This window comes from Cyprinus carpio, chromosome B13 (genome assembly GCF_018340385.1).
Source record: "Cyprinus carpio isolate SPL01 chromosome B13, ASM1834038v1, whole genome shotgun sequence".
Classification (NCBI taxonomy): domain Eukaryota; kingdom Metazoa; phylum Chordata; class Actinopteri; order Cypriniformes; family Cyprinidae; genus Cyprinus; species Cyprinus carpio.
This window is the reverse complement of record NC_056609.1, coordinates 6,046,143-6,060,700: the sequence shown is the minus strand read 5'-3', so window position 1 is coordinate 6,060,700 and position 14,558 is coordinate 6,046,143.

Below are 14,558 nucleotides of genomic sequence, written 5' to 3'. Positions count from 1 at the left end.
GGCTTCGTATCATAAATTATTCAAAACTCTGCGTCTTTAGTCCACATCCTTGTTTTTATTTTTTTCATATTGCCGGTACATAATTTGCTGGCTTCTCTTGCGGCAGTCAACACTATAAATAAACCCATAATACACTTACTTTCTACCCTCCATGTTTACTTTCGTATGAACGGCGCTCTGCACAAGTGGCGCCAAAATCCACAATCCGCGGGATGTTAACGCAACCCCACTAAAGTGTACATGTTTACCTCCCTGAACATGATTGGACTAGTTTTGGACTAGTAATTGAGAAATAATTAGGCAGGTTTTGTTTTGTAAAAAGCTGGAAACCCTGTTCGTGTCCGTTCTTTTGCATCCGTGGGTCAAGTTCAGCAACCATGGCTCTGGGTCCGCTTTCTTCGTAATCGCGCTAAAATCCTTTAGCGTCGATTTGTTGTGTGATAAATTATGGCATGATCTTGGATAGTTTTGGTTCTTCGAAGCTCATCATCTGGATTCTGCTGTCATAGCAAAACAGGTCAGTAAGCTTAAACCCTGCTCCGGCTCGTGAATAGGTCTTAACATCTGGTCAGTAAACACCCCAACAAGTTCTTTATTACAAGAGCATCCTACTGATTCCATGGACAATATTTACAAAATAATAATAATTAAAAAAATGTAAAGATGATATTAATAATGTATGTAGTCGTTAACCACAGCCAAGATATTTTACTCATGGAAAGATTTATTTATTCATCATAGAAAATAAGTGACTTCATAATTAGTATTAGACAGTCTCAACACACTGCCATACAGATAAGGTAGTCCATGCCATTAATTCAGTGATGACAGCTATTATGGGAGTGGGCTTGCATGGAGCACAGGAGATGCAAGATTAACATGAGCTTGACCCTTAAAAAAACTTTAATTAATGCTGTCATGTAAGAAATCTGTTCAAATGTAAAAATTAAATGAATGGCTAATTACTAATAAAAATGTAAAGTCTGTACAAATATTAGAAATCGTGAACATATAATAATTTGGGGAAATCATGTAAATTAAAATAAAAACCAGTGCACATATTAATTTAAAATAACACCAATAAATTAATTAAATCATTCTTACTGTTTTGGGATTGTAAAGACAAGTCTGGGGCGGTCCAAATTTAAGAAGTTTATTTACAAAGATTTTTAAACGACAATCATTCGTTTTCAAGAATTTGAATTCTTTTGGTTTGGCTTAAGACACCTTAAAAAACTAAGAAAAAAAGGATAAGAATATTCTTAAGATGAATTTTATGGGCATACAAAAACTCTTTTTTCTAAAGTTCAAAAGAAGAAGAAATAGGTAATAAGAAATTTCTTTTTAAGAATGTTTCTTGAATCCAGCCGCCCTATGCACTCTAAAAAAAATAATTCAGTGGATCTGTTTGCCACTACGATTAATTTAATGTATTACTGCAAGTTAAAAAAATTCCAATTATGTTGGATTTAATTAAAATTTTAAGTGTTAAACTTTTTTTAATGAGTTGGATCCTGACATCTTAATGTTGATAAATTACATCAACATAATACTGGTGTGGTAACTTCAACTTAAATATCTGTGTTTAGTTCTGTTTAAAAAATTATTAAAGTTGTACTAACTCAATTTTACACATTAGCTCACATAACTTTGTTTCACAGTTCACGTTTCAGGTTCCCAGCATGCTTGGCATGTGACTAAATAAATGAGCAGTAATGTAGAAATTAAACTCATATTTTTTATCATTTCTATTCAAAGTCATCAGAACAGGAGAAGATCATGTATTAATGGTTACATCATGTTTCAGTTCTTTTAGTATTTAAAAATGTGTTTTCTGTTTGATGTTGTTGGTTTTTTATGAGATTGTGCTGAAGAGTAGAGTGTTTGCTTCAGGTTGGAACACAGACTCACTGGGCATGTGTCTTGTATTGTTGTTTCAATCAGACAGGCGATTTATTGAACAGTGCTAAACGAAAATTGGGTGTCCTTAGCAGCATTAAGAATTGTTTCATGCAAAAAAACAAAAAAAAAACAAACTTGAGTTGTGTCTGTAACTAGGGTCCATGATTTTATCAATTTAAATCAATGTGAAAAAAGCAACTTAGAACAACTAGTTAGAACCAATTATCAAATATATATTATATCTAATATATATATATATATATTTATATATATAGATTATATTATAGATATATATACACACACAATTATAAAATATTACTATATATATATATATCTATAATATATATTATATATATATATATATCTTATATATATATATCTATATATATATATATATATAGTGATGAAAACTGTTGCGTTAAATTATGATATTTTGCATCCAAACAATCTTTTTTTAGAGTGTGAAATATAAATTCTCACAAGACAATGGAGGCCTTATCAGTAACCAGTATATAATTGAAACCATACTCTTTATTATTTTTCTAAATCCCAAACAGAGTCCAGATATCAGAAAAGTATACCATTCTATGAACATAGTTTTATAGGCTATTTTAGATTTGGGGAAAAATACACATGCGTACGGCCGTGACAAAAAAAGGACCCAGAGTTTTTGGGAGCACAATTAATTTTGTAAGACTTTCTGTGATTTACAATGCACAAACCAGAAGCAACAAATATCTGCAGAATGGGGAAGGGTTGGCCCATTCTCAAAACATAAAAATATAATTTTATTTAAATTTAATTTTGTTTTGTTTCAGAGGAAAAAATCAATGTTAAGGCATCTCATCCATTAATGGATATTCTAAAGGGTATTTAATAGGTTCTGCACACACCACGTAAGATTTTTTTCTAGTTAATAGTTGTCATTCATTTTAGTCATTATTCAAACTAATTAGCATGTTTATTATTAAATTAACAGCTGTTTAAACCATAAGATGATCCTTAATATAAATTCCCAACGCTCAAGCACATGCATTAAGTTTTCCACAAAGCAAAGGCAGAAGTAGCACACAAATAAATGGGAAAAAGGAGACATTTTAATTATTTATTAATAAACTAATGTTTTCTTGTCGGATGCAAGAATGAAATTCCCATTGGTGACTCATCTCCACAGTATACTGTCACGCGCCTTAATGAGAAATGAGCAACCTTCACAGATTACATAATGCTTTAGTTTTTTTAATTGGTTCGTTTAAATGTGACCATTTCAAGCTTTCTGTAGATTATATTACTCTGTATGTGAGGACACCCCAATTTTTAAGGATATTTCATTATCAAAGAAACACATTTAAGTGATCGAAAGAACCTGCACCTCCCTGTTATGAAGCCTACGCATTAATAATTTTCACCACAAACCATCTGTGATATGAATAATAATCGAGCACATTTATTTTAGGTTCCAGTATGGGCCATCCGCATTAAAAAAATAATCTATAAGTCTTATAACCGAGGACAGATGCAGTTATAACCTGCAAAATGAAGGCTCGTTTGACGTTTTAAATGACTGCTAACGGCCGAGTGTCTCAGTACACCCCCCTTCCTCACACTTACAATTCGTTGATCATAATAGTTCTTCTTGATCATGATTAAAAGGATGCATGAATCTTATAAACTTGCATTTTAATAAATCTCTGTTGCATTAAATAATAAAGATATGACGCAGGTTAAGTTTAAATATTAATTGTACACAGAATTAATAAACATGCTATAGAACTGCGAAAAAGATGGCAGTCTCACATTTTGCATATGCATTAAAAGATAATAATTTTTAACATGCAATTATCCAAAATAAAACCAAACAAGAGTTTGTAATGAAGATTAAAATATGTAGACAATTAAGAATAATGCTTGCGCGTCGCACTCAGCATCACTGCGTGCCGCTCAACATTAATTGCACTCTGATATTTAAGGAAATGATACACCCATGCCATGTAAATGCGGCGCTTGCATTTTTTTTTTCACTTTACTTAAATGGTATGAAAGCAAGGTAAAGAAAGTCTCACTTTAAAAATCATTGCAAATGCTCAATTAATGAAGCTCTTGTTTACATTGTGTGCCATTTTGTTGCTGATAAATGAGATAACTTGAGTATTAAATGATGCGGACGTATTTATTAATCCATCCATTCTTTAGAGTTGCACTGAATTTAGCTAAATTTTGCAGGTTTAATTTTATTCATTTCTTATTTTAAATTATGGCCTAAATAATGGGGAGCGAAATTATACAGTGCCTCACGTTGGTACTAAAATAAAGGACAATAATTTATCAATTTCTTAGTGAACCGGACAGATCTCTTTTTTCCAAGAATTATCTTTCAAATAAAGGACAGGTAAGGGTTCAAACATAGGCATAATATGGGAGAATATTGACAGTTTTGCATATAAATCCATGTACGCCTACATCACTAACATAGGGCTACCACTTTCGTTAGGATAAATTGTAACACACGTCATATATATAAATAATAACTGCACACCTATGAAATGACATTCAAATCGAAAAGATGGTGTCATACTGTGTAGCTTAGAGAAAATAATAAGCACAGGCTCATAGGCTTTAACATTTAATCCTGTTTCGAATTTGGTGCTAATAAAAAAACGCGCATAAATTCCTTAAGTACTATAAAACCTTTCATCTGTGAATTTTAATATTTTAACACAGTGTTTTTCTTTCATTTTCCTTGACGCCAGCAGTCAAATTGTAAACAACATCGGCTAGCAAAGCTGATGGGCTATTATTTGCGAAAATGTTGCTTTGATGCGCTTGTATGATAACGTGTGGTTAAAAGCCCACATACAGCGGTCAAACAGCTGCAACATGGCATTTTGCCGACGCCGGCCATCACAGTGGCAAAAAGCTCAGTCTGGTTGGCCACCTACGGTACAGTATATAAAAAAAAAAAAAAAACTGGGACCGCTTCGAAAAAAATCGTAATTGAATTGAGCACTAGGGCGTTGCAGTTGTGAAATGTAACTTAATAATAAACTATATATAATAGTCACTTTAGTCCTTCAACCATAGCACCAAATAATTAATATAAAGATCTTTAGTTTTCAAACTTAAAACTTTTTTTCTGTTTAATCTTACCTAAAACAGGGCCTATGTCTATACTTATATTGAAACAACTTTGTTTAACTTATATTTGAGTATTTACTCAGGTCCTTTCTTTAGTTAAAAACCTGTTAATAAAAGTATTTATCCTTTGAGAGGACAACACTTTTTTTTTTACTTTTAATTATATAGAGCTTCTAGTGTTAAAACACAGATACTGTGACAAAAGCGTCAATGTAAAGTTTGTACCATCAAATACCTAATTTTACATAACAATTTAATAGGACTTATAAATAATTACATATTATAGCTTATTAAAAATAGAGTCTGAAGCAAATTATTAAAAAACCTTGGTGTACTTGTCATGTATTCTGATAAATTAAAACAAGTGTGTTTGTAAATGTCTCCTGCCTCAATGCCCATGGACATTACACTTGACATAAAAAATATAATAAATTAAATTAAATAAATAAATGAACACATATACACACGTGTTGGTTCACATGGTGTGACATTTAACACACACAACTACTATAGTCCTCTATTCTTACAACATCCTGAAAGACTGTAAGCTATTTGCGCTGGCTGATATGGTTCCGGAATGTACAAATTTAAGTTTCAAACATGTAAAAATCTGCACCACCCGCAACTTTATGTATTCTGCACAAATGTAGAGTTCATGTTTTTGTTTATTTTTTGTATGTTATATTTTTTTATCTTCCTGATTTTTTTTTCACTTTCCTGCATTTATTGTATAGACTTTAACTTGTCTTATTTTAAAAATTGTTTATCTCATTGTTCTATTAGTTAATTTCTTGTTTTTCTTTTGTCTTTGTCAAGCACCAATTTACCAAGACAAATTCCTTGTACATGGATACATTACCAGTAGTTGGCAATTAAACGTGATTCTGATTCTTTTTTTCAACTTAGGAGACCAAAGCTGTAAACACAATAGAGACACCACTGCATGGGAAATAAATAAAATAAAGATAATTGGCATCAGAATTTTGAGATATAAACTCAATTGTAATGAAAAGACAGAACTGTGGGGGAAAATCTCACATCAACCTTTTTTTTCCCCAGTGGTGGAAACAAGTCAGAAGTGTGAAATGTACACAGAACTCATTGTTCAAAATGTGGAGATGGACTCAAAATTCTGAAAAGCCTAAAATACTGTTAGAGGACTGCTCCATGAACTTACACTCACCTTCAATTCCTGACCAGCAATGCAGTTCTCTAGAAAACAACAAAACATCCATTTCAGTCAATTTATAGGACCATGACAGTATTCTGTTTGTCATGCACCAAACTTTAAAAAATAAATATAACCAAAAAAAAAAAAATTGTTTTTGTTCATTTATTCATGATTATCTCAAGAACTAACCATCTTCTGGTACTCATTCACATGGAGCTGCATGTATAACATGACACACGACAGGAAGGTGAAGATACTGTCCATATTCTGTGTAAGGGTGTGTTGGATATCTCGCCGTCTTTGTGTGGGTAAGTGTCTGAAATGTGATCACCATCCTCAGCTAACAGCAGTGAGGACAAGCATTAAACGTTTCTCTGAGCGTCCTGAAGAATAATAAGAATGTGACTGGTTACATTTATATAGGAACAATATTTTGGTGATTATTATTTGCTAAAGTTACTATTTGCTAAAATTGCATGCAAAAGGGTCATTAAGCAAGCAGATCAACAAAATGTCCACACTCTGACTCTGGAAGATGGCCTGCAGAGCTTAGTTAAAAAACTAGTTTGTGGCAATATTGAAAAAAATCCATAATGATAATGTGACAAGGTCATAACACAGTCTTGTGCTGGAACATTGGGCTGGCTGTTGTGTTTAGCTGACTCCCAACACTTTTCATATTCAATTCTGTGTGGTGGTCAGTTCATAGCAGTGAGAGAAATAAACCTTTTCATTAAGGGGCGATATTTATATTGACTTTTAACTATCACCGAAAGGGCAACTGCTATGTTGTAACGCAATCATCTTTTGTCAAAGTTAATTATTACTAAAATTCTAATAAACTAACATGATCAAACCACTTCAGGGGGCTGGCAAAATCAATCCAAACAGCTTCATTTTTGTGTTCATGGGTTTCGGATACAATGCAAGCTTGCTTCGCGGTGAAGGATAATATTTATATAAATTGTGCCAAATCTTTGCTACTCCTCATAATGCCTGATTCAACAAGTAGATTAAAGTCATTCAATACATTTACATTACCGAATGTGAATACACACTTCAAATATTTCTAGTGAACGCAATGACTGATAATACTTTTATAAAACAAAGAAGAAAAAAAAAACTATTACAAAAATAGACAAAGATTTAATTGTATAAACAGGAAACTATTTATAACATTTAAAGTTTAATTATAACTGATGACATACGAATTCAGTCACAATTAAATAACAGTACAAAGAGGTGTGTGAACTTGGCAAGTACGAGGGGTCAGACACTGTAATAATACTCTGTTCCCCTCCTGCTACAGTGGTGATGAGATATGCATAGCAGACCTGTCCATCACTTAATGGCTGGATGTCTAGTGGTGCCAAGCAGAGATAACATAGCTAGGTTTTAGGGACAATTGGACGAGTTTTTGGAGCAGACCTGACCTGTTGAAAAGAGATGATCTTCATCCCTCCTGGGGTAGTGACCAGCTCTTTCTATCTAGATATATGGCACAAAACCTTACAAACTACACACCACTAAATGAAGAACACATAACTAACTAGAAACACAGCCTAAACCTACCGTCTGCTAGCTGCCTCACGCACATAGAGACTCTTTCACCTATATATAACACTATAGAGACTGTGTCTGTTCCCCAAATTAGAAAATTAAAAAAAAAACCATACAAACCAATTTAAGAGTAACAATTTAATTGATGTTCAACAAATAAAAAACAGATGTAATACGGATAAACAAATGATAAAGCTTGGCTTATTGAATATCAGGTCCCCTTTCTACGAAATCACTTTTGTAAATAATATGATCACTGATCATAACCATAGATGTGCTCTGTTTGACAGAAACCTGGCTAAAAACGAGAGATTACATTATTTTAAATGAGTCTACACCAAGATATTTTTTTTAACATGAGCCGCATCCAAAAGGTGTAAAGGGGAAGGTGTTGCTACAATTTATAATATTTTCAGTATTTCTCAGAGGGCAGGCTTCAGATTGAAGAAATGGTGCTTCATATAACATTATCCAGAGAAACAAGTGTTAATGATAAATCCCCTGTGATGTTTGTACTGGCTACTGTATACAGGCCAGCAGGGCACCATACAGAATTGATTGAAGAATTTGCTGCTTTTCTATCCGAGTTAGTGCTGGCTAGGGGTGTGACGGTTAGTATATAACCGTGAGACCGGCGGTTATAGTTGAACACCGTCATTAGAACTCTATAACCGCCAAAACCGTGTCATTAAAATATTTTTTACAAACATTTTTTATCAAAAAATTATTTTCATTTTTAGATAGGATTATAAGATGCGCAATATATCGGGAGACATGGTTTTTACAATTAATGAAGTTTTGTAAATCGTCAGACATGATATTTACCACTTCATTAAATTTTGCTTGTAGAAAAACCCTTCTTAAAAACAAATTTCGTTTTTGTACAAATTTTATCTTAATTTTAATAAATGTTTCATCAACCAATTGCATGTATTTTTAAAATAAAAAGCAAATATAGCAGACAATGATAACCGTGACATGGAAGCTGTCAGCGCACCGCGTTCACTTGCACTGCACTGTGAACTAGAGCGCATCTCATAAACGTAAATGACAACTCAGCGTAGGCCTATGCCTCATACATTAGCATTAAATATCTTTGCTGCATCACTTTCTAGAACAGACAAGGGCTTTTTTTTTGTTTTTTCGCGGCTCGCATCAGCAAAGCATTGCATCGTCCATAGACCGCAAAACAATCAGCGGATGGCGGGCGGGTGCAACTTTGAAATTTGCTCAAAAAACGTTGGCGCGGATGATGAGTTTTGTGATGTGGTTGCGGATGAAATAATACCCCATCTGCGTATCTCTATCGATAACAACATTTAACACTACACAAATATTAATTAAATTTTTTTAATTTAGGCGATTAATTTCCCATAGTGACATAGGACTGAGGTGCCGGATCCAATAAAAAATGTTCCGGATCCAACGTCGGAGGTGACGGAACATGTTCCGGCTCAAATTAAAAATTCGTGAAGAAAGGTAAAACCGATGGATCTCGTTGCGAAAAAAAAATGTTACATCGCCTATATGGGCACATTTCGGGTTTAAACCAGATGGCAACGGAAAACCAGAAAATCTTGATGAGCCTGTGTGCAGAATATGTGGAAAAAAATGTATTTGTTACAAAGTAGCCTACTGTTTTAAAAGGTTTTGTTTACTGTGTGTGATTTATTTAAAAACAAAGCACGTTCATTGCAAAGTTTTTTTTTTTTTTTTTTGTTAAGGATTTGTTCACTGTGTGATTCATTTAATGGAAAGCACATTCACTGCTAGTTGTCTTGCTGTTAATTTTAAACAAACGTAGAGCAAGTAGCTAATCAGTATCTGCTCGCTTATTCAAACTAATACCATTTTGAACTCTACTGGGGTTAGACAACACGTGTCAGGACCTACTCATTGTCAAAATCATACTCTACATACTCTACATAATACCGTCACATGGAATTGATGTTGATGGTGTTGAAATTATGCAGCCAAGCGATGATCTCAGATCATTATCTAGCCTTTAGCAAATTTCATATAGCTAAAACTGTAAATTCTAATCCCTGTTACAAGTATGGTAGAACCATCACTTCTACCACAAAATACTGCTTTATAAGTAATCTTCCTGATTTATCTCAATTCCTCACCATATCCAATAGCTCAGAACAAGTTGATTATGTAACAGAAACGAGTGACACTCTCTTTTCTAGCATTTTAGATACGGTTGCTCCTTTACGCTTAAAGAAGATTAAGGAAAACAGTCTGACATCGTGATATAATGAGCACACTCGCACCCTAAAGAGAACAGCGTCCGGAGAGCAGTTGGGGGTTAAATGCATTGCTCAAGGGCACCTCAGTCGTGGTATTGAGACTCAAACCCACAACCTTAGGGTTAAAACTCAAAAACCATAAACACATGACCACCACAACCCCAATCCCCAATAAGCAGAATAAATAAAATCCTGAACAGTCTAGAGAAAGTGAAGATCAGGGAACTTCCAGCAGTGCAGGTTGTATTTTCCCAAGCTGCTGGACAGAGAAGCAAAAAGCTTTTTTCTATAAAGGGCATCCATAGCTACAGAACAGAAATGGCAAGCTTGGATGTGACACATATGGTAGTGTAGGAAGACTTGGACTACACCATCATATGCAGGGATCAAGGTTGGCCAAAGAATTGTTGAACTTTAAATATGCTGTAGTGGAGACACAAGGGTGGCGCAATTTAAAATACACTGTAGTGGAGTCACATAGGAGGTGCAACTGCCATCACTGCGGAGGAAAATCTGGCTACATGGAGAAAGCCATGAACATAAGACTACAGATGAAATCATAAGAAAAGCAAAGGAAGGTTACTTAAAGTGCCCCTATTATGGATTTTAGAAAATTACATTTCATGCAGTGTGTAACAGCTCCAAGTGAATGAAAATATCCTGCAACGTTTTAAATCTGAAAGTGCACTGTGTATAAAGTTATTCTCTCAAAAGAAAGAGTCGACTCTGAATCATTTAAAGGAATCATTTTCAAAACAAATGCCAAGCCGTTTCATGTTAACTTCAACGTGAAACAGCATACTGCGCACGCAGACCTGGGAAAACTTGACCATCAGTCGAGCTTCGCGATGGTCTGAATGAAAATGTTAATTCATTCTTTGCCACTAGATGCCGCTTTTGAAGCAGTAAAATAGCGGTTTCCCTGGTAATGGCTGTACACAAAGCAGAACTGCACTCACTGCTGCTTAATCAGGCATTACAGGCATGATGAAAGGACCAATCACAGCAGATTAGGGTCATGTAAAGGAGGGGTTTGGGAAAATGAATCACTGAGCAAATCGTTTGGGAGTTGTTGAGCAAAAAAACGTAAAAAATAAATGCATATTATAAGACAGGGGTTCTCAACCTTTTGCAAGCTGGGCCCCCCCAAAGCTGGTTCATTGCAGTTGGGGCTCCAATGACATACCTGACATAGGTGAGGAGCTGTGCCTGCCCAGCAATATCAGTGGATTCGTCCAGCTGCAGCGCATAGTAAGGACTCTTTTTTACGAACTCTATCAGTTGCTCTCTGATATCATTGGACATGTCTACAATTCTCCTAGTGACTGTGTCATTGGACAGGGGTATTGCACCGAGTTTGGCTGCTGCACTATCGCCTATCATTATTCTGCACATGTCTTGCGCTGCCGGCAAAATGAGAGTCTCTGCGCTTGTATGCGTTTTACCCAGTTTTCCGATTCTTTTGACCACTGCGTACGATGCCTCCAAACACTGTTTAGACACAGTGCTGTGCACTGAAATGGTTGCCTGTTGCTGATGGAGGCCATCAAGCTTTCTTTTAAAATATTCAGCCGGTTTATTTTTAATGCCAGCATGCTTTGTTCGGAGGTGTCTTTTTAATTTGCAGGGCTTCATACTGTCGTTTGCCAGCCCCTCGGCACACACGACACACTGAGGTCTCAGATCAGCCGTGACTGTAAACCCAAACTGCAGGTATGCTTCATCGTACCTTCGAAGCTTTTTTGCAGCTGGTGGTGCGTCGGTTGGCTTGTTGGTCCTCACAATAAATTTCTCCATTTTTGTTATGTGTTTTCAATAAAGTTTAGGCAATATGTAACTGTGTGTGTGGCTATGTTGAGAGACGTATCAGGGGCTAATCAGTCGGGACTTAGGCACGATCTTTAATTAAACAAACAAAATAAATATTTTGCAGACAATTCAGATTTTATTTTAATACTTAACGATTGAAGTCCTCGTCAGTGTGTGTGTTTGTTTGTGTGTTTGTGTGTGTCTTAGTCGCGTGGGTAGTTTTAGCTAATTGTAGCTACTGCCTAGCAGTTAAAAAAAATTACTGGCTAGGGCTTAGATTTGATCTAATCTTTAAAAAGAATGTTTGTGGGTTTAGTCTTTAAAAAGACTGTTGGGGTTTTGTAGTAAAGGCCTATGTAAATCAAGATTAATAACAGACTAGCGAGAGCTGGCACAAGCGAACTTGGCAAGAGACTAGACTAGAGTGAATGGAGAGCTATGTCGTGAGTCAATTTAAATGCACTGATTTATTTTTGTGTGAGAGTGAGTGAACATTTACATTTACACCCCGCTCTGTAAGCCAGGGCGGGACTGCGGCGGCCATGCGCATGCGCGATTCATTTGCATCCTGGACGCGGAGGGGTGTGTGTCTCCTCTCTGCTCTTACTGCAGGCTGGGACTGCTGCGCGAGGCTACTGAGAGACTGACCGCCCGTGAGTGCTTTTGGACGGGAGAGGGGCTCATGGCAGCACCCGCTACTCATTGAGCACAGTAGGCCTAACTGCAGAGTGATTTGTGCTTTTGAGTCGCCAAACACCACAAAAGTCTCCAAAAGCACCAGTAAAAGTAGCTGGATTTGTCACTTTTGACAAAAAAAAAGTCGCCAGGAGGATGAATTGTTTGTGTTATAATCAGTGCTTGAAGTGGGGGAAAAAGGTGGCGGTACTCTCTTTGCATTGGCAAATCATGACATTTTAACAGTGAAAAACAAAACTTGGAGATATTGCTGTTACAACAATTTATTGTTATTTATTAACAACATAAATGTATTTAAACATGTTTGTGTGTGCGTGGCTGCGTGCGTGCGTGTGAGCATTTCACAAAAACTAAAGGAAAGCTTTAACTGTAGCCTATATTCTGACTAGTTTATTCGTTCATATATATAAAAAACTAAATATGACCTCACGTTGTATACGTTTGAAGCCTCTGAAACTTCCGTTCGTCATAAAAATTAATTCGGATGGTTTCAATTTTTCTGCATTTTTTCGGATCCGTAGCAACTTTTTGAGGGGTGTTTTTGACAATTGAGAGCCACCAAATGACGGAATATGAAAAAAACGAATACGACAGTTTCGGACTCAGTCAGGGTGAAAGGACCTTAAACTTTTGAGGCTTGCGCAGCTTCTCGAGGAGAAATCAAACAAATGAGCGCCGTTTTTTTAAAGTCTATGAGCGCAGCACACACAAATAAAACTAAATTGACATACTGCAGTTAAATTTCAAAATGTGGTGTTTTTATATTTATAACATTTGAATACAGTTCAGCAACATACATCACACGACCTGACGACCAAGAGAGCTGACAATTGGCCATCACTTAATTTACCATCACCTCGCGATTCAAAATGTGACACTGATATGACAGTTCAACAAACAAGTTAATAATATTAAGTCACTTACATTTTAGACGAAATAATGATGAAAGAATGTCTATTTTAGCAGTGAAAATAGATCCGATGAATCCAAACAAAGATCACAACATAGCGCATCTCACAGCAACACTCAATCGTGTTTTGAATGATTCAGTGTTCAGTTGAATGATTCATGCATGCCAACCTGTTGTTGAGGACGCCCAAAACCAAAATATAAACCTTTCATAACCCATAATAGGGGCACTTTAAAGTACAGGTGTTCAAAGACAGAATGCACATTTGGAACACAAACAAAATTTTCAGAACTGCATATGTGATTTCCAAAAACTGGCAGCCTTTTAGCTTAATGCAGGATTTAGCTGATCTCCGGGAGGCCAATGATTTTACTCTGGGAGGTGTGCTTCAGTCCAGAAAAGGCTGTGATATGTGAGTTTATCGGAGTATAAATTAGGGATGCACGATAAATATTGGCATGAATGCGCATCAATCAGTAAAGCCGATTCTGTAATCTGCTGTAAATTCTTACACGTGTGGAGGTGGTTTTCAGGTGGAGCAGCATTTACAACACAGAGCTGTGTTCACTGACAAGCTGCGCTAAAAACCACATCATATTTTGCACACGTTTTTGCGCAGCTGTCAGTGAACATTTGAGTTTCTCAAATGCAATTAGACCTCTTTCACTTCAGATGGTTGCATCAAACAAGTAAGGCCGTGGTATCTGGAGTCTCTACCCAGCTGAACAAACTTTACCCAGATCTTATTGTGTAGAAACTGCTGTAACCACCAGATAGGAACTTGCAGTTGGCGATACTTTCAAGGGAGAACAGGGAAGACAACCACTTCCAAGTATTTATGTATATGTGGTATACCCTCTCATCATGCATCTCCCAAAAATGAGTGAGAGCTACATCAAAATGGAGAAGAACTTGCGTTCATCTTTCTCACCACTGTAAGAGTAGAGAGAGGCTACATATAATTGAGCTAGGCTATTTATATTTATTGCTTTCAACAGTGACAGGCCTCAGTAGTAAAAAATTAGCAAGGTTGGTTATTATAGCGATAAGTTATACAGTAAATTACAAATACCTGAAGCAGCTGGCATAACTTTTATCGCTGGTTAGTTGGCTAGTTTACGTG